At 38.2% G+C, this 27,457-nt stretch overlaps 1 protein-coding gene and 1 long non-coding RNA gene across 3 annotated transcripts in view; one reads left to right on the forward strand and one right to left on the reverse strand.

The window, feature by feature from the left end:
• The window catches only part of PRKD1 (protein kinase D1), a 773,210-nt gene that overhangs the window by 121,707 nt on the left and 624,046 nt on the right, over window positions 1-27,457 (forward strand). For both annotated transcript variants that reach the window (XM_081548073.1, XM_081548075.1), the window contains exon 3: window positions 10,252-10,312. The gene's annotated coding sequence lies outside the window, so the exon portion shown is untranslated. The remainder of the gene's footprint in view (window positions 1-10,251; window positions 10,313-27,457) is intronic.
• The window catches only part of LOC145528883 (uncharacterized), a 28,477-nt gene continuing 20,562 nt past the window's right edge, over window positions 19,543-27,457 (reverse strand). The window contains exon 3 of the long non-coding RNA XR_014070761.1: window positions 19,543-19,618. This is a non-coding gene — a long non-coding RNA (uncharacterized LOC145528883). The remainder of the gene's footprint in view (window positions 19,619-27,457) is intronic.

A 27,457-nucleotide genomic window follows, 5' to 3' on the forward strand; every position in this document is an offset into this window, starting at 1 on the left:
CAGTGAATCATCTCTTTGCATGAGGTGGCCAATGTATTGGAGTTTCAGCTTCAACATCAGTCCTTCCAATGAACACCCAGGACTGATCTCCTTTAGGATGGACTGGTTGGATCTCCTTGCAGTCCAAGGGACTCTCAAGAGTCTTCTCCAACACCACAGTTCAAAAGCATCAATTCTTCGGTGCTCAGCTTTCTTTAGAGTCCAGCTCTCACATCCATACATGACCACTGGAAAAACCATAGCCTTGACTAGACGGACCTTTGTTGGCAAAGTAATGTCTCTGCTTTTAAATATGCTATCTAGGTTGGTCATAACCCTCCTTACCACCTCAAATCTTTGCTGACTGACTTTAGTAATAGAGGATGTGTAAGTCCAAGTATTAAGAAGTCAAAGAGAGGTGTGTTTAAGTGAGAGTCAATGACTCTCCCCTCTGTCATTCATTAAACAAATATTTATTTCATTTTCTATCAACTAGGTTCTGGGAATCTGAGGATGAAAATGATCCCCATGACCCTTCAATATGTAATTGAAAAATAGAAAACAGCTAGTTTAATAAATTATATCTTTCTATTCAGATTGAATTATTTAAAATTATTTTAAAATAGAAAATATGTATTTTATGTATCTATCGTATTTGGGTTTTCCTATCAATGCCTTACATGTTCAATAAGTACACTGAAACAAACAAGCAGGTTTAAACTAAGGCAGGGGAAAGAAAATAAAGCTCCTTTTATACTTGAGCACTTTATCTTGAAACAGCTCTCTTTGCTAAGAGTTGTTAACAATACATGTGTATTTTCTCTTACTTGATTTGAAGATTCAATATGAAGAATTACATCACGTATCAAATTCATTTTTATCTTCAAAATATTATTTTTGTTAATCATGAAAGTAATAATACATTCTTATTTTTTAAAAAACAAAGTATTATAGAAATTTAAGACAGAGAAGAAAATTAAAATGCCCCATTCGTCCATTTCCCAGAGATTATCACTACTCATATTTTGGTGCATATTCTTGTTTCTAGTGCTCACATGTACTCTCTCTCTCTTCAACACTCTCTCTCTCTGTCCTAGTAAAAATATTTTTTTTATGTGTTTTCACACATATAGAATAATACTTTTAATACTGAAACTTAATTTTTTCATAGTTTAACTCTATTTCCATATATAATGATCTCATTTTTAAAGAACCATGTTTTATTCTATTGAATGGACCTATGTTTGTATGAGTCCCAGTTGATAGATACTTGAGTGTTTTGTTATTATAAATGATGCTGAATAGTATTTGTAATAATATTATCATCACTATGAAGAGCAATAAACACTTAAGTACTTATGAGGTGCCAGGCAGTTGTTACATACTTAATAGGCCTCATTTCATTTAATTCTCAAAATAATCTTGCAAATGAGGACATTAAAATCTGGATGTGCTATGTAATTTGTCCAAGGTCACATATCTAGGAAATAATGGACCTTCAATTCCAACTCAGGTCTGTCTTATTCCAGGACTAGTGTTCAACATTCATTCAGAGAATGTTTTTGTGCATATATTTTTGTATATTTGTGTTAGTATATGTGCATATACGTTTATAAAGATAAAATTGCTGTGGATCAACAAGGAAGCACTGGCCCAAAACAACACAGGCAAATGGGCTTAATAAAGAACATTCCATCCAAAAATCAGCAGAATACACAATCTTTTCAAGTACATATAGAGCATTCTCCAGAATAGCTCACCACAAAACAAGTGTCAATAAATTTAAGAATACTGAAATCATATGAAGCATCTTTATCAGCCATGACAATATGAAACTAGAAATCAACTGTGAAAAGAAATTGAAAAGACACAAACATATGGCGGCTAAACAGTATGCTACTGAATAACCAATGGGTCAATGAAGAAATAAGAGAAGAAATCAAAAAATACTTTGAGAAAAATGGAAAAAGAAACAAAACCTTCCAAAATACATAGGATGTAGCAAAAATAGTTCTAAGAGGGAAGTTTATCATGACAAAGACCTACCTCAAGAAATATATATATATATTACTTATATGCATATATATATATATATATATATATATATATGATATATAAAGTGAAAGTCACTCAGTTGTGTCTGACTCTTTGCAATCCCATGGCCTGTACAGTCCATGAAATTTTCCAGGCCAGAATATTGGAGTGGGTAGCCTTTCTCTTCTCCAGGAGATCTTCCCAACCCAGGGATTGAACCCAGGTCCCCCACATTGCATGTGGATTCTTTACCAGCTAAGCCGCAAGGGAAGCCTGTATATATGCATATGTGTGTGTGTGTGTAATGAAGTACTACTCAGCCATAAAAAAGAATGAAATCTTGCCATTTGTGACAACTTGAATGGACCTGTGAGGCATTACCATCAGTCATAATTTAAATTTATTACAGTATTATTGACCATATTCTCTAACCTGTGTGTTACATCCCCATGACTTATTTATTTTATAACTGGAAGTTTGTGCCTCTTAATTACCTTCATCTATTTCACCCAACAGCATCCCCTGATCCCTGGAAACTGCCAGTCTTTCTCTGTATCTATGAGTTTCTGTTTTGTTTTGTTTATTTTTTGTTAGATTCCCCATATAACAGAGAAAAACAAATACTATATGATTTTACTTACATGTGATTTTTCTAATTGGACCATACTCTTGAGGAATGACAAAGGAAGGGACAATTTTACTTCATTAAGAAAAACAGGCTCCTAATTCATATGTTTTCTCTTTAAAAGTCTGACATATCCTTGTGTAGGCAAGAGTTTCTTTCTTTTTTTTTTTTTTTGATGATTTTATTTGCTTATTTTGGGCTTTGCTGGGTCTTCATTGTCATGTGGGCTTTTTTCTAGTTTTGAAAAGTGGGGACTACTCGCTGTTTGTGGTGCGCGGGCTTCTGATTGTGGTGGCTTCTCTTGTTGTGGAGCATGGGCTCTAGGATGTGTCCTGGGCTCAAGAGCACAGGCTTAATAATGTGGCACAGGGCCTTAGTGTGCTCTGAGGCATGTGGGATCTTCCCAGATCAGGGATCAAACCCTTGTCTCCTGCATTGGCAGGTGGATTCTCTACCACTGAACCACCAGGAAAGCCCCTCAAGAGTCTCTTATTTGTAAAATTCTAGCTTTCCATAGATTTATCAAAAAAGGAATAAAATAATTATATCACAGTGTTTGTTTGCTGCATTAACAATGTAGTTGCACAGAAAGGTGTCAAGCCAGACAGATTATTATACTGGCTGAATCCTTAAGGAATCTGAGACTAAGAACGTGACCTGAAAGCACTGGGGAGGTTTACAACAGAGAGCAGGAAACAGTTAATGGGAAGGAGAGAATATACTGCATGGTTGGGCTCATGATGGAAAGGGATGGCTTTTTGCAGGCTACCCCATTGCCAGAAAACTCTTGCAGCAAAGCAAACTTAAAAATGTTTTATCTGTTACAACCTGCATCTTGGAGAAAGTGATTAATTCAATTTGTCTATAACAGAGCCATAATATATTGTTGAAAGGGGCCTGCTGAGGCAAAATTTAGTGCTGAAAATGTGTTGTTTCTTAGTAATAATAGAGGTTACCAAAGTGAACCTTTAAAAAAAGTAGGCCTGGCCAATGAACTAACATTAGTACCTTCTCCTACTTGCAAAGATTCCAACTTTCCCCAAGAACCTCTGGTTCTTTAAACTTTTTCTTGTTGTTTTTGCCTGGTTTGGATATTTCATTTTCTGCTAGGGATTTTGGGAACAAGGAATAAAGGAGAGAAGAAAATCTTGGGAAAAAAAGAGAGGCAGTTGAATTGTTTTTCTTTCATCAATTGTTTCTTCTGTTCTAAACTGGGAATATCCTCTATATCAAATCCTGTCACGTGTCCTGTTTCAGTGTAGGACAGACATGGCACAATTGATGTCTACAGAATGGGGCACACTAAGAGGAAAAGGACTTTGGAATTAGGCTGCCCGTTGGCGATGTGCTGTCCTGTAGGGGAACTCTTCTGCGTGTGTGGGTAACATGTTAGCCTGGCCAACAGAGCACATTTCCAAAAGTTTGGGCAGCAAATAGGTAGCAGTAGGAAGTTGGTGTCTGAAGCCTGGTGGAAACTTGGTGAAATGTGACAATGGGAAATCTTGAATACCGATTTGGAAGCTCATATGGCAAATGGAGGGAAGCCTCTTAGCAAGGAGTGGCAGTGCCCAGACACTGGCCTGAGGATAAAGAACAGGACTCAAGCCCACAGTAGAGAAACTTGCATGAACTGACCCTTTCCCCAAGGGATTTTATTTTCCTGGCAGTGATAGGATTCCTGTTTGGATAATGGCTAAATTGTTACCAGAGTAGAAAAACAAGGAAACAAGCAGGAATTGTTGATTCTTCTACAGTGGGTAGCAAAAACAGCAGTAGCAGGTTGACACTGCAAACTCTCATCTCTAATGTAACAGTGCACAATTCCCTTGACAAGAGACAAAGCAACTGCTAGATTTAATGTGTCTTTACATGAGCAAATGATCTCACATAGTAATACTGCACCGTGCTGACAGTCCTTTATGAATGCAGCAGTGTAATGCCGACAGTTAGCTAACAACAGAGCTGCCTGCCCAGATAGAAGGTTTGGAACTACACGGGAGGCGCATATTCAACTCAAGGTAATTCTGGGAAAATGTAGAAAGGCTGATATCTGGACTGTCATGCAAAGCAGATACATTTTGAAACACAAGAGAAATACTGTCTGAGAGGTCCTAGTGAGGTTTCCAAATTGTCATCGAGAGCTTGTTAAATTTTCATAATTTTAATGTGAAAGCAAACAAGATTTCTTTAGAGAAGTAGTGGGAGGCCCTTGTGCTTGAGATGATGCATTTATTCACTTACTGAATACTTCTTGACTACTTTCTGTAGTCCAAGTACTGTGCTAGGTGACAGAGATAATGATGTGAATAAGACAGTCCCTGACCACAAGAAGGTTATTGCATACATTTGGAGAGGGAAATAAGCCAACAATTACAGTGTGCCCTGGTAGTAAGTAGGGATTAAGTAAAGGTTGCTATGGGAGCTGAGTTAAAGAGCATCTAACTCTGTATGTATGTGTGTATATGCATATATGAAGTGTGATGTTGGTCAAAGTTTCCAGGAGAAGGGGATATTTGAATTAATATTATATGGTAAGTAGGGATGAGTCAGAGGAATGGATGATTGGGTGGATAGGTGAATATTCCTGTTAGAGGTAAGGATATATTCAAAAGTTCAGATTGATAGAAGGGACACTTACGGAATATATGGCGTAAGTTGTGCTGGGAGATATAGTGGAGACATGGAAATCAAGAACTGCCAAATGCCTTATTCAGTAGCACCCTTTGAGGATCTTTTTATTGATAATAGAATATACAGAACTAAGAGGTAAAGTTTTTCTTTCATGTCAGGACAGAATCAGATTATATATAAAAGCGTTTCCTCATACAAAACTGGTGAGACCTTAGAGGAAGTTGCAGAAGAAGATTAAGAGATATCCTTCTCTGAAAGGTATGGTGTAGAAAGTAAGGAAACTAATGAAGCGTTCTTTCAATTCTGGGATTTCTCTTTGTTTCCAAAATTGACTGAAAGGAGTTGGAAAAGATTAATGTAGGAGAAGGACACTGCATAGAATGCAACTGAAAAATAGTGCAAACCTTTAGGGGCAGGCAAACATTATGAGATCTCCTACAGGAGGATTTCAATGTCAGATGATGATTGTGGCATAATGGGCTAAAATTGTTTAACAACCCTAAAGCATGTGAACTATTTACAGTAAATTCTAACATGCTATCCTTGCAATTTGTAGAAACAGGGATGTACTTGGCTCAGGAAAATTTACTGAAGAAAGCCCAGATCATTATAGACATTTAGTTGGTCTTCAGTAATAGGTCCTGACTTCCAGTACTTTCCCTGTGTTCTAGTTTGTCTTCTGCCATTTGTGATCTGGAGAACTCTGATCCAGCCTGTGTATCGTAGCCCATTCATTAGTGGTGGCCATGTTCATGTCTAGTTCTCCATTTAACCCAACTATTGATACTTGTGATGCAAACTTTATCAAGTTTTTGCTTTGATATTTGCATCCTACAAATTGCATGAAAAGTATAAACAGATAGTTTGAGATATAAAAGTATATCATATTTGGTTTTCAAATCCCATTTCTCCATTCCTTCTTTGCTTGCACATACCATTGATATTAGGAGAACCAGAGATGACAGCAGGGCTGGCTCAGATGAGAATGTCATTCAGTGTCATCTCCATCTGGAAACATGGGAGAACATAGGTAATTTCACATAATTATCAAATGTTAAGAGTTAGTAAGACATTGAAAATCATCCAGTTCCTCATCCTCAATTGGCAAGTGGGGAAACTGAGATCTTTGTTCAGAGCCCTATAGTAATAATAGACTAGAGTTTAAATTTTTCTGAGGGCCAGGGCAACACTTCGTTCTCAGCCATAGCATTTTCCCTTTCATCCTTCGCTCAGTGAAAGGGAAAGTCGCTCAGTGAAAGTCGCTCAGTCATGTCCGATTCTTTGCGACCCCATGGACTATACAGTCCATGGAACTCTCTGGGCCAGAATACTGGAGTGGGTAGCCTTTCCCTTCTCCAGGGGATTTTCCCAACCCAGGGATTGAACCCAGGTCTCCCACATTGCAGGCAGATTCTTTACCAGCTGAGCCACAAGGGAAGCCCCTTTCATCCTTATGAATACTTATTTTCTATTTGTTGTTGTTGTTTAGTTGCTAAGTCATGTCTGACTGCTTTGCATCTGCATGGACTATAGCCCACCAGGCTTCTCTGTCCATGGAATTCTCCAGGCAAGAATACTGCAGTGGGTTGCCATATCCTTCTCCAGAGGATCTTCCTGACCCGGGTATCGAATCTGCATCTCCTGCATTGGCAGGCAGATTCTCTATCACTGACCCACAAGGGAAGCCCTATTTTCTATTATGGGTCAGCTATTTTAGAAAACACTTTGAAAATATAAATGCCATAAAAATGTGTTATTTAAAAAAAATTATATAACTTACATTGAATTAGGATTATAAACCTTACGCTTACTACAACCTCACATATTTGGTTACATTTTTCACACAAGCTCCCAAAGTCCAATAGCCTCTGCATGTGTGTTTTTTTTTTCCACCTCACATGATCCCATCTGAAAACTAGCAACCTGGCTAGCAACTCATTGTGATAACTTGGTTGGCAGAGGCAGTCGAGCAAATCTGTATCATTAAGTACTTAAGCATGTTGCTGATTACAGAGTGATTCCATCTATTTCTTGCTTTTCCCATGTAACAGCCTTAAGAGGCACACAGGAAAGTATTAATCTTCCCATCATAGAGATGAGAAATCAACATCTTAGAATAATTAGATGATTTGTTCACAGTCATGGAGCTGGTCTATGGCAGACCTGAGCTAGTACCAATGCTTTCTCACTCTTGGTTGTGTACTTCTTTCACCCTATCAAATCGTTGTCATGTTTACAACAGCCATCATTGCCTCCACCAACACCAACAACCATCATCATCATTATCATCATGTATGTTTTTCTGACTACAGTAACTTTTCCAAGACCAGCAGATCTTGATATATATTAACAGCTCTCTCACAGTACAATTGCCTCAAACATTCTTCTTGGTTGCGTAGCAAATTTAGCTAGAAGGCAGCGGGAAAGATGACCACACCTAACTATATTTTAGGGACCCCATCCTACCATTAACTGCTCGACAGCAGTCAACAGTAGGGTTCACATTTAATGTGTCCCCAAAACATACTTCCTAAAACATCTGAAGAAATGACTGACATTTTTTGATCCCAAGTACAACAGTGAAAATTTCAATAGTAAAATTAGCAACTCCAAATAATTGATCTTAAGCAACTATAGTCCTGCCTTTGGTGTTTCTTCAAGGAGTTCCACCACTCACTCACTGCTCACTCCTTGGTCTTATATCTCATAGTCCCTCTACACTTCTGTGCAGCTTCCTGACCACTAAGCTTGCCTAGTTTCTATGGCATACCTTTGGGCTCTCTGCCTATCATTTTACAACTAACTAATTAGGGCTTCCCAGGTGGTGCTAGTGGTAAAAACCCACCTGCCAATTCAGGAGACTTACACAAGAATCGCGGGTTTGATCCCTGGGTTGGGAAGATCCCCTTGAGGAGGGCATGGCAACCCATTCCAGTATTCTTGCCTGGAGAATCCCCATGGACAGAGGAGCATGGTGGGCTACAGTCCATAGGGTCGCACCGAGTCGGACATGACTGAAGTGACTTAGCATGCACGCATGCAATTAGTACTCATGGAAAGGGGCTAGGATAAAAGGTTTTCCCACCCAAATCAGGGCCTGTACTTTCCTCCTCAAGTCAGGATTACTTTTAAAGGACAAATTTCCCCCATTAGTGACTCCAGTGACAGGGAAATGTACAGGGGTAGAAAGAAGCTTGTGTATCCTTAATACCAGCATTATTCATTGATCTGCTGAAAGATTGCCTGAATCCATACAGTAGGTTAAAGTGGGGAGGAGGGGATTGGGTAAAGATGGCCAAAAGACACAAACTTCCAGTTATACAATAAATACGTTCTAGGGATATATGGCATGTTTGAAAGGTGCTAAGAGAGTAGATCTTAAATGTACATACTGCTGTATTTAAAATGGATAACCAACAAAGACCCATTGTATAGCACATGTTATGTGGCAGCCTGAATGGGAGGGGGGTTTGGGAGAGAATGAATACATTTGTATGTGCTGAATCCCTTTTCTGTTCACCTGAAAGTGTTAAAACATTGTTAATTGGCTATACCCCAATACAAAATAAAAAGTTCAGGAGAAAAAGTAAAGTTCTCAAGGGAAAAACATTTTTAACTATGTGAAGTGATGGATATTTACTAAACTTATTGTAGTAATCCTTTCACAATATATACATATATCAAATCAATATGTTGTATACCTCCAATTGCACATTGTTGTACAATGTTGTATATGAATTATGTATAACACTTAGTAACACTGGAAAAAAAATAAATTAGGCAGAAATACATGGAGAGTATCCACTGAATTAATCAAATAACTCTCCCTCTCTTCCTTTAGTCCTGTTTTCCTTCCCTACCTCCTCTCAGTACATATTTACTGAGCATTTGTTCTGAGTATCAGTTCAGTTCAGTTTAGTTGCTCAGTCGTGTCTGACTCTTCACGACCCCATGAATTGCAGCATGCCAGGCCTCCCTGTCCATCACCAACTCCCGGAGTTTACCCAAACCCATGTCCATCGAGTCGGTGATGCCATCCAACCATCTCATCCTCTGTCGTCCCCTTTTCCTCCTGCCCCCAATCCTTCCCAGCATTAGGGTCTTTTCCAATGAGTCAACTCTTCGCATGAGGTGGCCAAAGTATTGGAGTTTCAGCTTCAACATTAGTCCTTCCAATGAACACCCAGGACTGATCTCCTTTAGGATGGACTGGTTGGATCTCCTTGCAGTCCAAGGGACTCTCAAGAGTCTTCTCCAACACCACAGTTCAAAAGCATCAATTCTTCGGTGCTCAGCTTTCTTCACCGTCCAACTCTCACATCCATACATGACTACTGGAAAAACCATAGCCTTGACTAGACGGACCTTTGTTGGCAAAGTAATGTCTCTGCTTTTAAATATGCTATCTAGGTTTGTCATAACCTTCCTTCCAAGGAGTAAGCGTCTTTTAATTTCATGGCTGCAATCACCATCTGCAGTGATTTTGGAGTATAGCCAAGTATAAAAATGATAGGCAGCTAACAACCGAGTTGGAAGACATACACACTGGGATAGGGTCTGGGTATAGGAGAGAAGGACTTTGTTATTAAATGAGTTTGGAGTTGGTAATGGGGATCCTAAACTTGAATACTTTCAGAAGCCATGCTGGTCATATGAATGTAGTGTAGTTTGAAGACAATAGGGTGAGGTGGCATCTACATGCCTCCAGTTTGTACTTTTAAGTTAAAAAAAAAAAAAAGTGCCACTAGGGCATTAATATCCCAAGACAAAGATTTTTAGAAATACTGTTCTAAAGAGTGCAGAGTCATTGAAGAATTGTGAACTGGATATAATATAATTAAACTCATGTTTTGAAGGAGATTGAGAAGAAGGCAGAAGTGTCAGTATGAATTAAATGTAGGGAGACAATATATACCAGTTAGTGTCAGACAGTCCTGGTTATCCACTGCAGTTATTAATGGTGTTCCCCTTTACTCTCACAGGTATGGTGACTTGGATCATAAAGATCGCCGTAATCAGTGGCCTATATCAGCTATCTCTTTGGTGAGTAGAGTCCCAATTCACAAAGATTCCAACAGTCTCCTGTGAACATTTAAGAGGACCTTCTTAGTAGAAGGTCCTCTACCCCAACTGTGGCATATCATAGTTTAGATGTGGATGGAGAGAGACATACAAGAGAACAACATAAGCTGACATTTCCAAGGTGCTTTGTTGCTGGAGTGATGGTGGTAAGATTAACAAGTTTAGATATTGGAATATGGTGGTGTAATCATAGGATAATATAGGGAAGGACATTTATCCAACAGGGAATGTTGATTTTCTTAGGGGAATGGAAGTGAATGGAGGAAAAGGGAAGGCTATGATTTTTTATTTGTTTATATACTTCTGTGCCATGTTGTGCTGAGTCACTCAGTCGTATCTGACTCTGTGTGACCCCGTGGACTGTAGCCCACCAGGCTCCTCTGTCCATGGGGATTCTCTAGACAAGAATACTAGAGTGAGTTGCCATACCCTCCTCCAGGGGGGTCTTCTCAACCCAGGGATTGAACCCAGCTCTCCCACATTGCAGGCAGATTCTTTACTGTCTGAGCCACCAGGGAAGCCCAAGAATACTGGAGTGGGTCACCTATCCCTGCTTCAGGGGATCTTCCCGACCCAGGAATTGAACCAGGATCTCCTGCATTGCAGGCGGATTCTTTACCAGCTGAGTCATCGGGAACATTGGTTGAATTATATAAGTATCACATTGGTAAAATTTTAATAAAATTATAAATAGTAAGAAGAAGGCTAGGTTGGTTCCATATCATGTGATATACTAGTAAATTTGTACATATGTCAGTATTTGAACAGATTTAGATCATCTTTTCTTCTTCTGATCTTATCTTCTTTGTGAAGATCTTATATTCATCACTTAAGATTCTGTACACATTCTGTTGCATGTACTTAATCTTTAGTTCTTAAGGACTAAAATACTGGATTTCTATATCAACAATTATGTAACAAAAATAGTAATGGTTACCAATACCATTTGTGAAATTCTATATCAGGTAACATCTCTATGCCTATAGTTTTACAAGGTGAATGTTATAATTGTATTTTACACAATTATAACATTATGTGTTATAATTGTGTAAAATTATACACAATGAGGAAATGGCTTCAGAAAGGCTCAGTGACTGATCCAAGGCTACACAGTTTATAAGTATCAAGCTGGAATTCCCATGGAAGTATGCTGGTATCAAAGTCCATGCAATTGTAAGTAAACAGTGGAAGGCATATACAGCAAAATTTGATTTAAAACTTTCAAACATGGGGCATAGGTACAGCTATTAGTCATTTCAACAGGTTACACTTGAGAATATCAAAACTAGTTTTGAAGCTTCTCTTTCAATGCTGTTCTCTAAAATGACCTGCAACTTCAGTGTAAGGTGGATGGGTGGTAGACTATATCTGACAGTGTTTAGTCATTGTCATAGCAAAAAGAATCTTTCAATGAAATAATTGTATCAGGACTGGATGCAAGTTTGTATTTTTTTCTTGTTTATTGATATCACAAAGTACTTGGCTATTAAATAATTCTCAGTCCAGTTTTATAAGGATAATGTTGATAACGTTAGGGCACACTCTCAGAGGTGGCCCTCTATTTCAATCTTTTATTTAATGTAAAAATATGTCATTCACAGAGTTATCATTTATAGACTACTGGTTGTTGTACATGACTGTGAAAAAAACAGTGACTTCTATTCCTGGTTTGTCTACCTGAATGTCCTTGGGAAAGTCATTTATATTTTTGAACCTTATTTCCATCTCATGAAGGAACTAGAGTCATTCAAAAATTTCCTCTCTTCCAAGCATTTCTGGGGGTCCCCAGGGGGAATCTTATTTGCTTGTGAATCAGTCTGCAACACAGTTTACTTTGTATGCTCTTTTGGTGAACACTAAAGCTGGATGTCTGATGCTACTGTTGGCCTTCTCAAAGCTTCTGTCCCTGTTGCTAATATTTTTGTCCACCCAGAGCCCCTGTTTCACCCTAGGTCAAGGTTCCATGCTTGTCATAATGTAATAGTCTGTGTGAATTGTGGTGACCCAAAGACGAAAGAGCAGGTAAAACCAAGGAGGGTCTTGGAATGCAGGAACGGAGAAGCCAGACCCTTATCATCCTTCCCTCCCCCATGTTGTAACTGTTAAGGGAACAATATAACCTGTTTCCCCTCCTACCCCATAGGGAGAAGGTATTTGCCCTACTCTTTCTTCCCCCACCCAGTATACATGCCTCATCCAATCAGCAAATGATCCACAAGACCCCTATCCCACTCCATGTACCCTGGGTATAAAAGTGGACTAAAGACCCCCGTTCAATTCAATGTTTGTTCTCCCTTGAGCTGGCCCCTGTTCTAACAGTGTCTCCCACTCTAATAAGCTTTATTTCCCTCTCATTCTGTCTCATCTCTGGAAGTTCTTTTCCAGCCCGCACCAGGACCATGACATGAATGGTTCCCCTAGAGCTGTGAAGTGCATAACATCATGCATGCATGTGTGACAAAGCCCTAGTTAAGCTTAACCTAATATTTTGCTAAACATGTCCAGATATGTCTGCATCTTCAGTCGGACAGCCGAAATAATGAATGTCTTCTACATGTACAAACATACATTGTTGTAACTATTATAAATATTAATTAGTGATAGTTTGAAATGACCTTTATCAAGGAACATAGTTCCTCCTGGTTGAGAAATCCTTCATTATATGTGACTTAAGTGGGTTCTGTCACATGCCTTACATGGTAGGTAGCTAAGAGATCTTTCATTGCCCCTTAATAACCTTGTAGTCTATGATTGTAGAATTACATGTGAATCTACATGTTTAACCCAAGAAGGATGTGGACCTAAAAAAGCCATCTCTACAAAAACAGCACTGCCATTCCATTTAAAGTTTTTTGACACTGAGAAAGTTTAAGTTCAATGACAAAAATTAGAAGAGAGCAAAAGAAGAAGAAAGCATAATATTTTTTTTTAGACTTTACATATATGTGTATAATCATATATACATATACAAAGATTAACCCTAGAGTCTGTTCTAAAGAACTAAAATTATTGCTGCTTTTAAAATTAAGAACAAAAAACCCCCACAAATGTGAAAACTTTAAAATTAAATTCCAACATCTTCAAGCAAATGCTGCCTGGGAGATCACACAAAACATCCAAAGCCTAAATTGAATGTATGTTGGCAAGAGCATCTTAACATCTCTCTAAATAACTAGCTAATACAGTCAGTATTTTGCACCTCATCGAGGCCTAGCACTTATTTGCAAAATGTTCCAGTCAATTGTCAACTAAAAAGAATGCAGAGTTTTAATTCTTTGGGGGGATTTGAGGGGGCTGAGAGGGAGGAGGAAAGCAGGAAAAAGGTTTCTTTTCTCCCAAAGAACATTGCATTGCAAAGACTGGAATTCTCCAGAGGCTGCCAAGACTGCTGTCAGGTGTAATCTAGTCCTTCAGCAGTTTTTAGGAGAAAGGCAGAATCAACAAAGAAACAAAAAATGAAGCCTTTCAAAAAAGAAATACAGAAGCATGCATCTTTAAGGTCCTACCAACTGAAAAACTAAATGTGTGTTAGTTGCTCAGTCCTGTCCAACTCTTTGCAACCCCATAGACTGTAGTCCACCAGGCTCCTCTGTGCATAGCATTCTCCAGGCAAGAATACTAGAGTGGGTTGCCATTTGCTTCTCCAGGGGATCTTCCCAACCCAGGGATCGAACCTGGGTCTCCTGCATTCCAGGCAGATTCTTTTACTGTCTGAGCCACCAGGAAAGCCCAAGCTGCTATAATTTGTTGCAATTAAGCATTTAACTATCCTATTGAAGAAAGTCTAATAGAAAGTCGAATACAAAATGTGTAAAATACTGTAAACTGTTTTTTTTTTTATTTTTGTTATTCTTTTGCCAGGCCTCTATTTATCTAACCAGAATAAAAGTTCATCAGTCATTCAGTCTTTCACTTAATGGTCTATTTATTTAAGAGCAAGACAACTGATCACAAAACATATTAGCTGCACAGCTTAGCAGTCAAGGAGTATATCCTCTGTAGAGCGGAAGAGACAATACTGAAACCGTTACAATACAGGGCTTCCCCTGTGGCTCAGCAATAAAGAACTCTTCTGCCAATGCAGGAGACATGAGAGATGCAGGTTTGATCCCTGGGTCAGGAAGATCCCCTGGAGAAGGAAATGGCAACCCACTCCAGTATTCTTGCCTGGAAAATCTCATGGACAGAGGAGCCTGCTAGGCTACAGTCCATGGGGTCACAAGAGTCGGACACAACTGAGCGACTAAACAACAGGAAAAAAGAATCATGAAAGAAGAGCAAGGGTCTGTAAGCGTCCAAAAGAAGGATACATGGATGGAGGTTGGGATCTCATTTTTGAACCCACCTACCTTACAGTCATTATTCTTAGTGTTTTACACATTAAACCCTTTAATAACCCTATGTGGATAGGTATTTCCCCACTTCGTAGATGAAGAAATTGAGACTTACAGGTTAAATGGATTTGATTAGGTCCCCACAGTAGACGATAGGACTGATATTAGAACCTTCAGGTACCTCTGACTCTGATTTCTGGCTGGAAGGCTTCAGGAAATACTTCACAGGGATAGGGACATCTGCACGGATTCTTGAGGTTTATGTTGATTTGAATAGTAGGAGATGTGAGAAATCCTTATTTCTTGAAGAAGAAATGGTATGGGTCTAGGAGATAAAAGTTTGGTTAGCGCCCAGGGTAGGACAAGAATTTCTGTATCAAGTGAGTTGATATCAATAGCTAGTTTGTGAGTTGAAAGTTTGGTAAAAGTGGGGAATCATTAAAAAAACAACACATGTAGCCTTTTTAACATAAAATGTACAGGCATACATTTATTTGCCAATCTTTTCCTGAAGAACAGATCATTTTCTTGGAGTAGGAGTCTGCTGATTGTAGATCTTGCCCAAAACACACCATTTTATGCTTGAATTGATATAAACCAGTTTGGTTTATTTAACATGGAGCAAAACTGGGAGACACTTGACAGCAATCTGAGTGTGGTATCTTTCTATACTTTTATTATTTATTTTCTCAATCTGTTACGGCTGTATCAGTCAGTTCAGTCGCTCAGTCGTGTTTGACTCTTTGCAACCCCATGGATAGTTGTATCACCCATTTTTAATTTGACATCATTCTTTTGTTGGCTTGGTGTTTTTTAATCAAGCACATAGCTCATTTTTCATAGAAACAATTTAATTCCTGTACTCATATTTTATCATTATTTGTGTTTAATTAAATCCCATAATTGCAAGAGCAAGTAATACTGGCATAAATAAGTTTGGACAAGCATATAGCTAATTGGTGGGAAAAGGGCACAGATGTACTGTATTACTTGCTAGCCCGGAGTGTTTAATCATCAATGTTTCACAGAGGCCAGATTACAGGGAATGGAGAATATTGATATGATGAGTCAATTAAATGGAAATGTTTTAAGAGAACTACTGTTGCAATAGAAAACTAGGAGATAACATCTACCAGGGTAGGTCTTCTAGGGCTTTGAATGCCAGATAAGTAGTTTAGTCATCATTGATTAGCCATTGTTACCATCTCCACGATGTTGGGATTGCTGTGCTCAGAGCTATGAACAGGGAAGATTAATTTAGATACTGCCTAGAGAGATTTGGTAGAGAAAATTGTGAGAGGAAATGGTACAGTGGGAAGTGTGAAAGGAAAAAAGGGGATGGATGTGAAAGATTGTGGGTGTAAGATAAGTAGGACGTGACAGTGGATCAGATGTGAGTGTGGTGTTCAGTGTGCTTTTCTCATTAAAGTGAGTACATAGGGATTTGCCACCCTGCGTGATACAGAACTCAGGGGACTTCACTGGTGCTTTTGACTTTCTGTCCCATTTAGATTTTGTTGTTGTGCAAACCATCCAAGTGGTTGCAGTGATATCTATTGCAGCAACCCTTTACCCATCACTGTGTTTACAACCTCTCCTGTATCTAGCATTGTTGTGTATTATTTTCTGGTTGTTACAGTATATAACCTATTGTGTTTAAAACTAAGATGCACTTTACATTTTTGCATTTCTAAAATTAGAATACCTCTTAAAATGTCAATGCATCTTGACATACATGATAACATGTCAAAATTTAATAAGGTGCCTGTTTTTCCTTTCTTAGCAGTTCAGAAAATGGCCGTGTTTTATAACCAATAGCATTTCACCTGCTCATCCAGGTTACTAATTCCAGGGGTGATTCTCTGGCTCCTTTCCTTCTGCCTTCTTTATAATGCCTTGCACAGTGCCAGGCATGGAGTAGACCTTTAGTAAATGCTTGTTAACTTATTGTTAACTCAAGTTAGAATCATGGTAGGTAGGTTCATAAATAAGGCATAGTATAAGGACTTAGAAACTATGGTACTCTGAACTTAAAGGAGACTTCCAAAATCTGTTAAGGAAACTAATAAATGTTTATGGAAATCAAGGTGTAAGCAAGAATTAACTCGGTTGGATTTATATTAATTTTTTTTATTTTGATTAGCTCTCATGATACCAAGGGAATTTTTGAAAGGGTTTATTTAATTTTCCTTCTGTTTGTATTCTTATATATGAATATATCAATTACTGGACAAGAAAAAGTGAAGAGACAAGGAAGCATTCAGATAATAAAATCATCTATACTCTACAAAATAAAAGTGAAGTTGATTGTTTCCAAGGTTGTCTTAATCAAAAAGAAAGAAAAGAACCTGAAAGAAAAGGAACCAGATGTCTGAGAATACAGATATTAAAAGTCATAATGGCATTTGGACAAAGGCAACAGGCTGGTTAAGTAGCATTTTAAGGAAGCTGGTCAAAATAAGCTTGGATTATCTAGTAATTTCTTCAGCTTTTCAATCAGAATATAGAAATTATTTTCCTTAGAAAAGGAATTGGGTGATAGAAATAGATTTTTAAATTGTTTGTTGACATAGAGAATAAGTTTTGAGTGGAAAGATATTTGCATTATCTACAAATGGAAGGTACAAAATAAGGATTTAACACACTGTTTCTAGGTGGGAATAAGGTTTTGGAGTCTGAGGACAAAAATTAAGAGATTACAATGGATGTGGCTTGACGCTTCCCCTCATATCACAGAACCTATACCATACTGGAAAAACAGCCTTCCTAGAAAGATCCATCTCTTGCAGGGAGTGAACACACCTTCCTCTGTGAGTACAGTGTTTGCCAGCCCTATCAGAAAAATGATAGTAGAAACAAAATTGTAAAAAGAAAATTGAGAATAAGAAAATATCTAGTGAGGCTAATGTGGTATTGATGTAATAATGATAAAAAAAGAAGCAATGCTGTTTATTATTTATCCTGACAACTTCACTTTGAATTGACTTTTCTAGGATTATTAAAGATTAAATAACACTAAGAAATCAAAACATTGCCAATTCTTGGGTCTTCCCTGGTGATCCAGTGGCTGAGACTCTTGAGCTTCCAAGGCAGGTGGTCTAGGTTGAATCCTGGATCAGGGAACTAGATCCCACATGCTGCAACTAAGAGTTTGTATGCCACGGCTAAAGATCCTGAGTGCTGCAACTAAGATCTGGTGTAGCCAGATACATAAATATTAAAAAATACAGTGCCAGTTCTTGACTATTTGTGTAAAGAGATGTTTTATTGGCATGTAATTAATAACAAATTTTGACTTCCATTATATCTTGAAGTTGGAGAAGGAAATGGCAACCCACTCCAGTATTCTTGCCTGGAGAATCCTATGGACAGAGGAGCCTGGCGGGCTACAGTCCAGGGGTCGCAGAGTCAGACACGACTGAGTGACTAAACCACCACATATATTGAAATGTTCCCCAAGCTTTGCTGCACAGTGGAATTACCTGGGAATCTTTAAAAAGATACTGTGTTTGGCTCGCACCCCTAGACATTCTGATTTCATTGGCTTGGATTATGACCTGAGCAGCAGGTTTTTCAAAAACTTTGTAGACCATTCTAATGTGCAGCAACGTTTAGGAATCACTGTATTATCATGAAAACATGTTCTGCCTACTTTTTTGTTTTGTTGACATAACAACTTCTGCTATTCACTGTGTAGACTGAGAATCCTTTTGGAAATGAAACACATGCCCTTTGAAGAAAGAGCAATTTGTAGAGAGGGGCACTTTTGCCTGAGAGAGTGATAAAGCAGGGACAAAAGTAAAATACTCTGAGCATGGAAGGTTATGGGAAAGAGTTAAAGGGTCTTGATACATAATGAAGAAAAGGGATATTTCTTCCTTTCCCCTGAGCTTGGACTTTCATGAAGCCTTGTTAATTTGTTTGTATTAATCTTCTATAGAATATATATCCATATTCAAATGTCAGTTTGAAATATATCAAAAAATAAGTTTTCATATTCACTATTCTGAATTATTTAAACCTTGGGGAGTAATCAGAGGTCTATTTTCTGAAAGGGAAAATCACTGCAGATTGTTGATCAGGGCAATCACTACTCTAAGTAGATACATATTGTATCTTTGTTGTCTTTAACTTCGATGATTCCCTGAACTAAAACTTGTTGTAATACCAGCCTTCATAATGGCCCTGACTATTCTTTGGCTAGTTCTGTGATAAAAAAGAGCAAGACAGTAATTTCAAGATGTATTTCCTCCTTGACTCTGCTTTTGTGACTTTATCGATCCCAACATTATCTAAACTCTTTCCCCCCTAGTTTTGGGATATCAGATGAGAAGGAGTTATTTTACTATCTCTTGAAGAATAACATCGATGAACTATTTTTGTCCAATGCAGCAGAAATTGTTTTTGTCCACAGTGGATTCCACCCAGGGAAGGCAGACTCTGATTACTGGTTATTAAGCTTTTTTTCCCTGCCATATGTCTGAATGGAAACGTGGCAGATTTTCCTTTGGTTTTCAACAAAGTGTTTTCTCAAACCACAATGAAACGAGTTGATTGAAATGCCATAATAACAGTGGTGGTAGTAGATTGTTGCTACTTCTTGATAAAACAGAGAAATGGGGCTATTTGAAATCAGGGTAACTTTTGGGTGAAAGGATAAGGCCTTGAAACTAAAGATCAAATTTGCTGTTAGTCTGATCCTAGCTAAATGAAGTGCTTGCTTGATTGGAATCTCTGCAGACAGGATATTAGTTTTCTATCTCCTGAGACATACAAGAAACACCTCAAAATGGAAAAGAAATGCCAGGGCAGCACTTGTGTTGGGTGATGTTTGTGTTGGCTGTACTTATGCAGGAAGAAAATGTCTACTTTCTCCTGTTCTGTAGCAGTCCCGGTCCATTTGGGGTGATATTTAATGGGGCTGGTCATCAGCCTAGAAATGCATAAAGGAGAATGCATTAGCCACAAATTGTCTCGATAATGCTCTCTTTAGTCGTTCTGTACAAGAGACTGATGTATTGTAAAGAAGAAGATCTCCTAGCTAGGAGTGCTGATCACAATGGTCTCATTAGACTTCCTGAGGCACTGAAGTGGACTTTTTTGATAGTGATGTGATGTAACTGTTTTATTCTCAAGTCTGAAGCCAAAAGAGTTACCTAAAATTAATGAGAGACTTTTGATAAGATAATACTAAAATCAAAGTCCTAGAGTCTTGGGCATCATACAAACAGACAAAAATCATAATATGTTATTTGACCAAGTGCCTGAAATTATGGACAAGGGTCATTGTTTTTACCTCAGTAAATTGGATTAACTATATTCCTTTTTTTTTTTTCCACTGAACATTTATTGGTCATTTATATTTTTCTTTTTTATTGTGGCTAAATATACGGCACCCCACTCCAGTACTCTTGCCTGGAAAATCCCATGGACGGAGGAGCCTGGTAGGCTACAGTCCATGGGGTCGCTAAGAGTCGGACGACTGAGCGACTTCACTTTCACTTTTCCCTTTCATGCACTGGAGAAGGAAACGGCAACCCACTCCAGTATTCTTGCCTGGAGAATCCCAGGGACGGCGGAGCCTGGTGGGCTGCCGTCTATGGGGTCGCACAGAGTCGGACACGACTGAAGCGACTTAGCAGCAGCAGCATACTTCACATAAAATTTACTACTTTAACCATTTTCTTTTTAAAATTTTATTTTATTTATTATTTTTTGGCCACACTGCATGGCTTGTGGGATTTTAGTTTCCTGCCTGGGAATTTAACCCAGGCCCTTGGCATTTAGAGCCCAGAGTCCTAAACACTGGATGCCAGGGAATTCCCCACTTTAACCATTTTAAATGTTCAGTTCTGTGGTGTTAAGTACCTCACATTACTGTGCAACCATCCCCACCGTACATCTCAGAACACTTTTATCATCCCAAACTGCATCTCTGTGCCCATCAGATAAGAACTTCCCATCCTCTCTCCCCTCAACCCTGGGAACCACTATTCTACCACTATTCTAATTTCTGCCTCTATGAATACTATTTAAGGTACCCCAGATAAATGGGATCATACAGTACTTGTCCCTTTTTATTATAAATTCTTTCTAGGCATCAGGTTTCAAAAAGTTGTACCATAATCACCATTTAGACCAAGAAGAGATCAGTTATGCCAACCTACTTGCATGGATAAGGGAGCTGATGACTAGAAAGTGAGCCAATTTGCTCTGTTGACTTCTTGCCCACAATATTTTATCTGGCTTAAGATATTCCATTAAAATACTGTTTGTACCTATATTCACTTTCATGACATTTGTGCTAGGAAAATCTTTAATGTCTTTTGCCCACCATTTCCCTACTGGTTCTTACACTTTCTCTGAGTAAATTAACATTGACTATAATGATGTTGAGGGGCTTCCCAGGTGGCACTAGTGGTAAAGAACCCTTCTGCCAGTGTAGGAGACATGAGTCACAGGTTTGATCCCTGGGTAGGGAAGATACCCTGGAGGAGGGCATGGCAACCCACTTCAGTATTCTTGCCTGGACAATCCCATAGACAGAGGAGCCTGGTCGGCTACAATCCATAGGGTCGCAAAGAATTGGACACAACTGAAGCAACTGAGCCCACACACATGCATGCATAATGATGTTGAAGATAACTAATATTTATGTGTTCTTGCAATAATTTGACTAGCATAATGCTAAGTGTTATATATGTATTGATCTCATTTAGTGTATGTAGTATTTTATAAAGTAGGTGCTCCAGTTGCCCACATTTACAGGTGAAAAAACTGAGGCATGAAAGGTGAGGTTGCCCCCATTAGGTTTAATAACTAGTAAGTGGTAGAGCCAGGACACTGAGTAACAAAATTTATCCACTTGGTATTTAATAAATAAGAATCATTTGTTAGAATGAACTAGATTTGCATAGTCTATTAAAATTCAGGGAAATAATTAAAGAAGCCTTACATGAAATTTGTTTTTTACTTTTATCAATTATTTTGTTTTCATTGGTAATTCGGTTCCTTAATATGTAAAATGATTACCCATTTAACATGATCAAGGATAATACTAAATTGGTTAAATAATAGAGTTTACAGTAACATTCTCATGTATAAAATACTTTTAAAAAGAACTATATTTGATTCCCATCTGCATTTATTTATCTGTCAGTATTATTACACAGGTATATGTTAGGCATTAAGGAAATTAGTGACAATGATACCTGTGAGAGATGAATAGCACCAAGTTAACCACCAATCTGGGTAAAGCAATAATACTCTGATGATGCTTTTAACCTAAAAGATTTAGAATTTTACATTCCAAGTGCACATCCGCAGACAAATCTGATTTACAATGTTGTGTTAGTTTCAGGTATACAGCAAAGTGATTCAGTTATACATATAAATATATCCATTCTTTTTCACATTCTTTTCCCATATAGGTTATTACAGAAGATTGAGTAGAATTCCCTGTGCTATACAGTAGGGCCTTGTTGATTATCTATTATATATACATTAGTGTGTATATATTAATTCCAAACCTCTAATTTACAACTCCCCTCCCACCTTTCCCCTTTGGTAACCATAAATTTGTTTCTGAAGACTGTGAGTCTGTTCCTATTTGTAAATAAGTTATTAGTATCACTTTTTTAGGTTCCACATGTAAGTGATACCTTGTTTGTCCTTCTCTATCTGATTTACTTAGTATGATAATCTCTAAGTCTATCCATGTCGCTGCAAATAGTATTATTTCATTCTTTTATGGCTGAGCAATATTCCATTGTATATATGTACCAGATCTTCTGTATCCATTTCTCTATCAATGGGCATTTAGGTTGCTTCTATGCTCTGCTATTGTAAATAGTGCTGCTGTGAACATTGTGGCGCATGCATCTTTTTGAATAATGGTTTTCTCTGGATATATGCCCGGGAGTGGGATTGCTGGATCATATGGTAGTTCTGTTTTTTTCTTTTCCTAAGGAACCTCCATGATTTTCTATCTACTTTATTTTGGTTCTGCTGTTGATTCACTCTCAGTAGAAGCCAAGTCTTCCTTCTGTGTCTCAGTCTTATGGTTCTCTCATTCCCATCCTACAGTGATAATAGGATAGGTCAGCGGAATGCCTGGCCAGTCAGGAGAGTGTAACTGAACAATTCTCAGCCGTGAGGTTGGCAGAGGAGGTTGTGGGTTATTTAGTGATTGTCAATATCTTTCTTAAAAGGGAGTCAAATCTTCCATATCAAAGTGATCAGTAATTAGAATTCCGCTAGTCACTTCTCTGATAGCTCAGCTCCATATACAGCATCTCCAAATACTCATTATAGATGCACCCTTTGTAACAGGCAGTTGGAGTGGATCCTGCTGCAGACAACAATGATATGTGAATTTGGATGAACAGTCTTTTAATCTCTGATGTTGGGCAGTATTTTTTCCTTACTCTAACATTTGAATTAGAACTGGATCAGTCCAGGGCCAAAGGGGAGACATGATATTCATGCCTAGGTTCTCCAGAAATTAGTCTAATGCCTGAAATAGCTCATCATTGGACAGAACTTTTAGAGTCTCAATTTCTATGCTTACTTTCATCTTATTACTCATTGTTATGTCACAAGGCTTTACTCCCATGCATGCCTCCATCTGCTACTTCACAATTTCTTTCTTTAAAATATTGTTGCCCGATGATTATATTCCCCACTTAGTGATCATAATTTTAATATAATGTATATATTGTTTGTAATGTGTCATTTTCCTTTAAATTGTTACATTGTAAACATGCTGTGTTAAAATATGTTAAATTGGTTTAAACAAGTTTCCTTTTTGGATTCCTTTAATTTAGCTCAGATTGGTCTAAATCCATGAAGAACCATATATTAAACACTCTTGAATAGCTTCTATGAAAAGAAACTTAATTTATGATGTTTAGTATTATACATTATACAGTTTCTTTATTTTTCACTCAGTTCATCATGCTGTGAAAATTCATGAATATTTAACTATTAAATGAAATGCAAAATTTTCATTATCATTTTATTGAAAACTTGACATCTTAAAATACCATACATACCATTAGTATTCTAATGCATTGTCACCTTATTGAAAAATGCTGCTAAAAAACAATACAGCCATTCAGAAAAAAAAAAAAATTTGTCCGCCCAAGGCTATTAACTATAGTTCTACACATACATTAGTGACAAATAAGTGAAGCAGCCAATGCTCACAAAAGATGTCACTAAAATGCTAGGAAACAACTGTAACCATAGAAACCATCTCACACTGCAATCTGAACATCTTTTGTCAGTGTGTGACTAGAAATGAGATGCTTAAAATCATTAGACTATCAAAAAAATCTGAACATCTCTTCATTGAAATTTACATATTTAAATATTTTGAAACCTGCAAAAACTTCAACATGATACTTCTATAAAATATTGTTTCAGCTCCTAGCCCTCAACTATCAGTTTAGATATAACAACAAAAATTATACATGAAGACTTACAATTTTTCCCCCTCTATCTTTAGGCTACATGTATTGTCTAAGGAGCCTAAACAAACACCCTGGAGAACAGAGGTTAGCTCCGAAGGCTGTCTACCTTCCTGCTCTAAATCTTCACAATGGTGCCATTCTTCACCTTTCCTTTCTCTTTTGAACAATCACTGGCTTAAATTGTACCTGTTCCAGCAAGACAGGTTTGCAGGTTTCATAAGCCTTCATGACAGTAAGTATAAAATTGTCTTAGATAATGAGATATTTAAATAAAGGATTTGACAAACCAGTGTAGGAGAGCGTGAGTTTGGATGAATGTGGAGCAGCCTTTGCAACCTTGGATATGGAACTGACTTTTTTCCCCTGTCTTCATCTTCTCAGAAACTCCTGAAAGGTCTGGTTATTTAGCTGAATACTCTGCATTTAAGGGGCAGTAGAAGCCATTTTCCTTGAAACCGCCATTGGAAACTAAAGGTTAAGAAGCTCCTTGAGCAGCCTAGATTACTGAGACTTTACTATTTCTAAATTACTCTTCCTACTCTCGTTAGTCCTCAGTCTCAAAACATTTATGAAACCCCCTAAAGTGTGCTAGGCACCATTGTAGGCATGTGAGACACATCACTGAACAAAGTAATATTCATTGCCTCATGGAGCTTACATTTTGGCAGGAACAGACAGATAAGAAATAGTAGAACGAATTAATCAGATGTCTGTAATATGGTATTTTTGAGCACCTGTCAGGTACCAGGCACTGTTCTAGGCCTTTGAGATCTAGCACTGGGGAAGATAAGCACAGCCCGTGCTCTCCATGAGCTTTCATTCTGGAGGAATCCGAAGGAAGTATTTAGTATCCATGAATGCATAGATAGGGTGCTTAATCTTGGTTGCTTTAACATGGGGATCATCATCGTGGTGGCCACTCCAGTCATCCATATTATAGATGGTTAACAGGATATACATCAGAAAGTTGTATGGAATAATTCTCAGTGGTTGACTAGGTATCTAAAATATAATGTTCAGTTGTCTGTTTGTTTCATCTCATTAAACTTACTTTTTCTGATTTCCAAACATTCTTCTCCATAGAAAATGAAAACCTTTTCCTTCATGAATAATTAGTTTCTATTTTCCTACTGCCAAGTAGAAGATATGTAATCTTTTTTCATAAATGTTTATAAATCAAGCTTACCAGAGATTTAATAATAAATATGTAATACGTTAAATATATATTGATATGCATATATATTAATACCCACATTTGTTTTGAATACTTAGTATTCAAAAATATCATCCACATTCTCATACTTAAGCCTTAAAAGAGCTTGTTGAGGTGGATATTTCCAGGGGAGAAAAACTGAGAATTAGGATAGTACTGTCGTCCCTTGGGTTCCAGGACTCCCCTCAGATACCAAAATCCACAGATGCTCAAGCCTCTTGTATAAAACGTGAAGGACTCTCAGCTTCAACCAACTGAGGCAGCTATGGAATCTTTGGATATGGAGGATTGACCACGTAGTGATAAGTCGAATGATACATAACTAGTGACTGGTATTGCTGGACTTGAACATGAGCTTGTCAGACTTAGAAGTCTGTGATGTAACTATCATTTTTGAGTCATAGAGAGAGACTGAGGGAGATGGCCTGCAGTTTGTCATAGTGGTCCTAGAGCTGCTTCTGCCTTCCTGTGGATGGCTTCCTTCTACACACCACACCACAGTGAGTTAGGGGTCAGATCAAAGAACAAGAGTTTTTCCTGGTTGCTTGATAATGACCTTCTATACACAAATGTTTGTGTGTTAGTCACTCAGTCATTTCTGACTCTTTGTGAGCCTGTGGACTGTAGCTCGCCAGGCTCCTCTGTCCATGGAATTCTGGAATGGGTGCCATTCCGTTCTCAGGGGATCTTCCCAACCCTGGGATCAAACCCAGGTCTTCCACATTGCAGGCAGGTTCTTTACTGTCTGAGCCACAAGGGAAGCCCATCTTTAAGTGGTAAAGGACCTTAAGGATAGCTAACTCTCCTTCATTTTATTGATGAGCAAATAGGAATTTTTGAGGCAAGATGAATTGCCTGATTACCTCACTAGCTAGTTAGCAGGAGAGCCAGGTCTGAATGTAGGAATTCTGTCTCCCACGCATGTGTATGCACAAATATGCAGATAGCCAGCACAAATGCTCACATAGGATGTGAGCTCTCTGTATATACTGAGACTTCTCAGTGTGCTTAAATTTTACTTCTGGAATAACAACCTTGTTTTTTCATCTGTTTTATTTAAGCTGCCAAGTGTAATGTCACAAGCAACCTTGATTCATGGGAGGGCACTGGAGGCGGAATAGAGAAATGACTCTGAGTCTCACTCATCAAGCCTGTCTCTCCCCACTCTCTTAATCCCTCCCACAGAACTCACACTGTTGTTACACTCTGTACCATTCCAGTCCCTCTGTTGAGAAACAGGACTGTGCAGATTTACCTGACAGTATGAATTCATTAGTGTTTTAGAATCTATGTATTGTAAATATATATGTGCCTGTGTACATGTATTCTGTATGTGCATATATGATGCATACATACAGTAAGAAGGCCCACACATGCAGTCTCCTCTTTCCTTAAAAGTATTATATAAGTGTGGTACTAAAGAGTTACTATACCTTTTGAGATAATAAAGAAGATAATGCTACTGAGTTTTTAAAAACATCTTTAATGATAAATGAGCAAATTAATAAAAATTAACTTATAATGGAACAGCAGTTTACTCTTTTCCATAAGAAGAGCGGGCTTCAATTGTATTCCTCAATCCCAAGAATGATACAGAATCTAAAAGTGTAAGTGGTTTCTGTCCACACTGCAATCTAATATTCAGCTGTTTGCTTTTCTTCCAGCACCCTGCTGCCCACCCACCTCTAACTGAGAGCAGGAAGCACCATTAATCATTAGTTTGCTCATTGTTGAACTGGTTTCTTCTCAGAGCCCCGTCCCCCCAGGGCATGGGGAAACCTGCTTTGGCAGACCACCCAGCTCTCCATAGGAAAGTGGTTAGTCTGAATGCAGGTGATTGATCTCCTGCTCAGGTTTCTGTTGAGACCCTTTGACTCAGCCTTGATGGGTACTTCGGAGCATTAACTCTTTCCCTCCCAAGCATTTCCAGGCTCTAAAGTTTTTGAATGTTCCAGGAGAATTATTGCTACTGAGTCCAGAAGTTCTGGTTCTGATGAGAAAACACCACACCAGAAAAACATGAGGCTAGGATCCAAATCAGGGCCAAAATTCCAGCAGGTACCTCTTAGGAAACTGAGAAGTGCTC

The sequence above is a fragment of the Giraffa tippelskirchi genome, chromosome 12 (assembly GCF_054371585.1).
Source record: "Giraffa tippelskirchi isolate mGirTip1 chromosome 12, T2T-mGirTip1v1.2.pri, whole genome shotgun sequence".
NCBI lineage: Eukaryota > Metazoa > Chordata > Mammalia > Artiodactyla > Giraffidae > Giraffa > Giraffa tippelskirchi.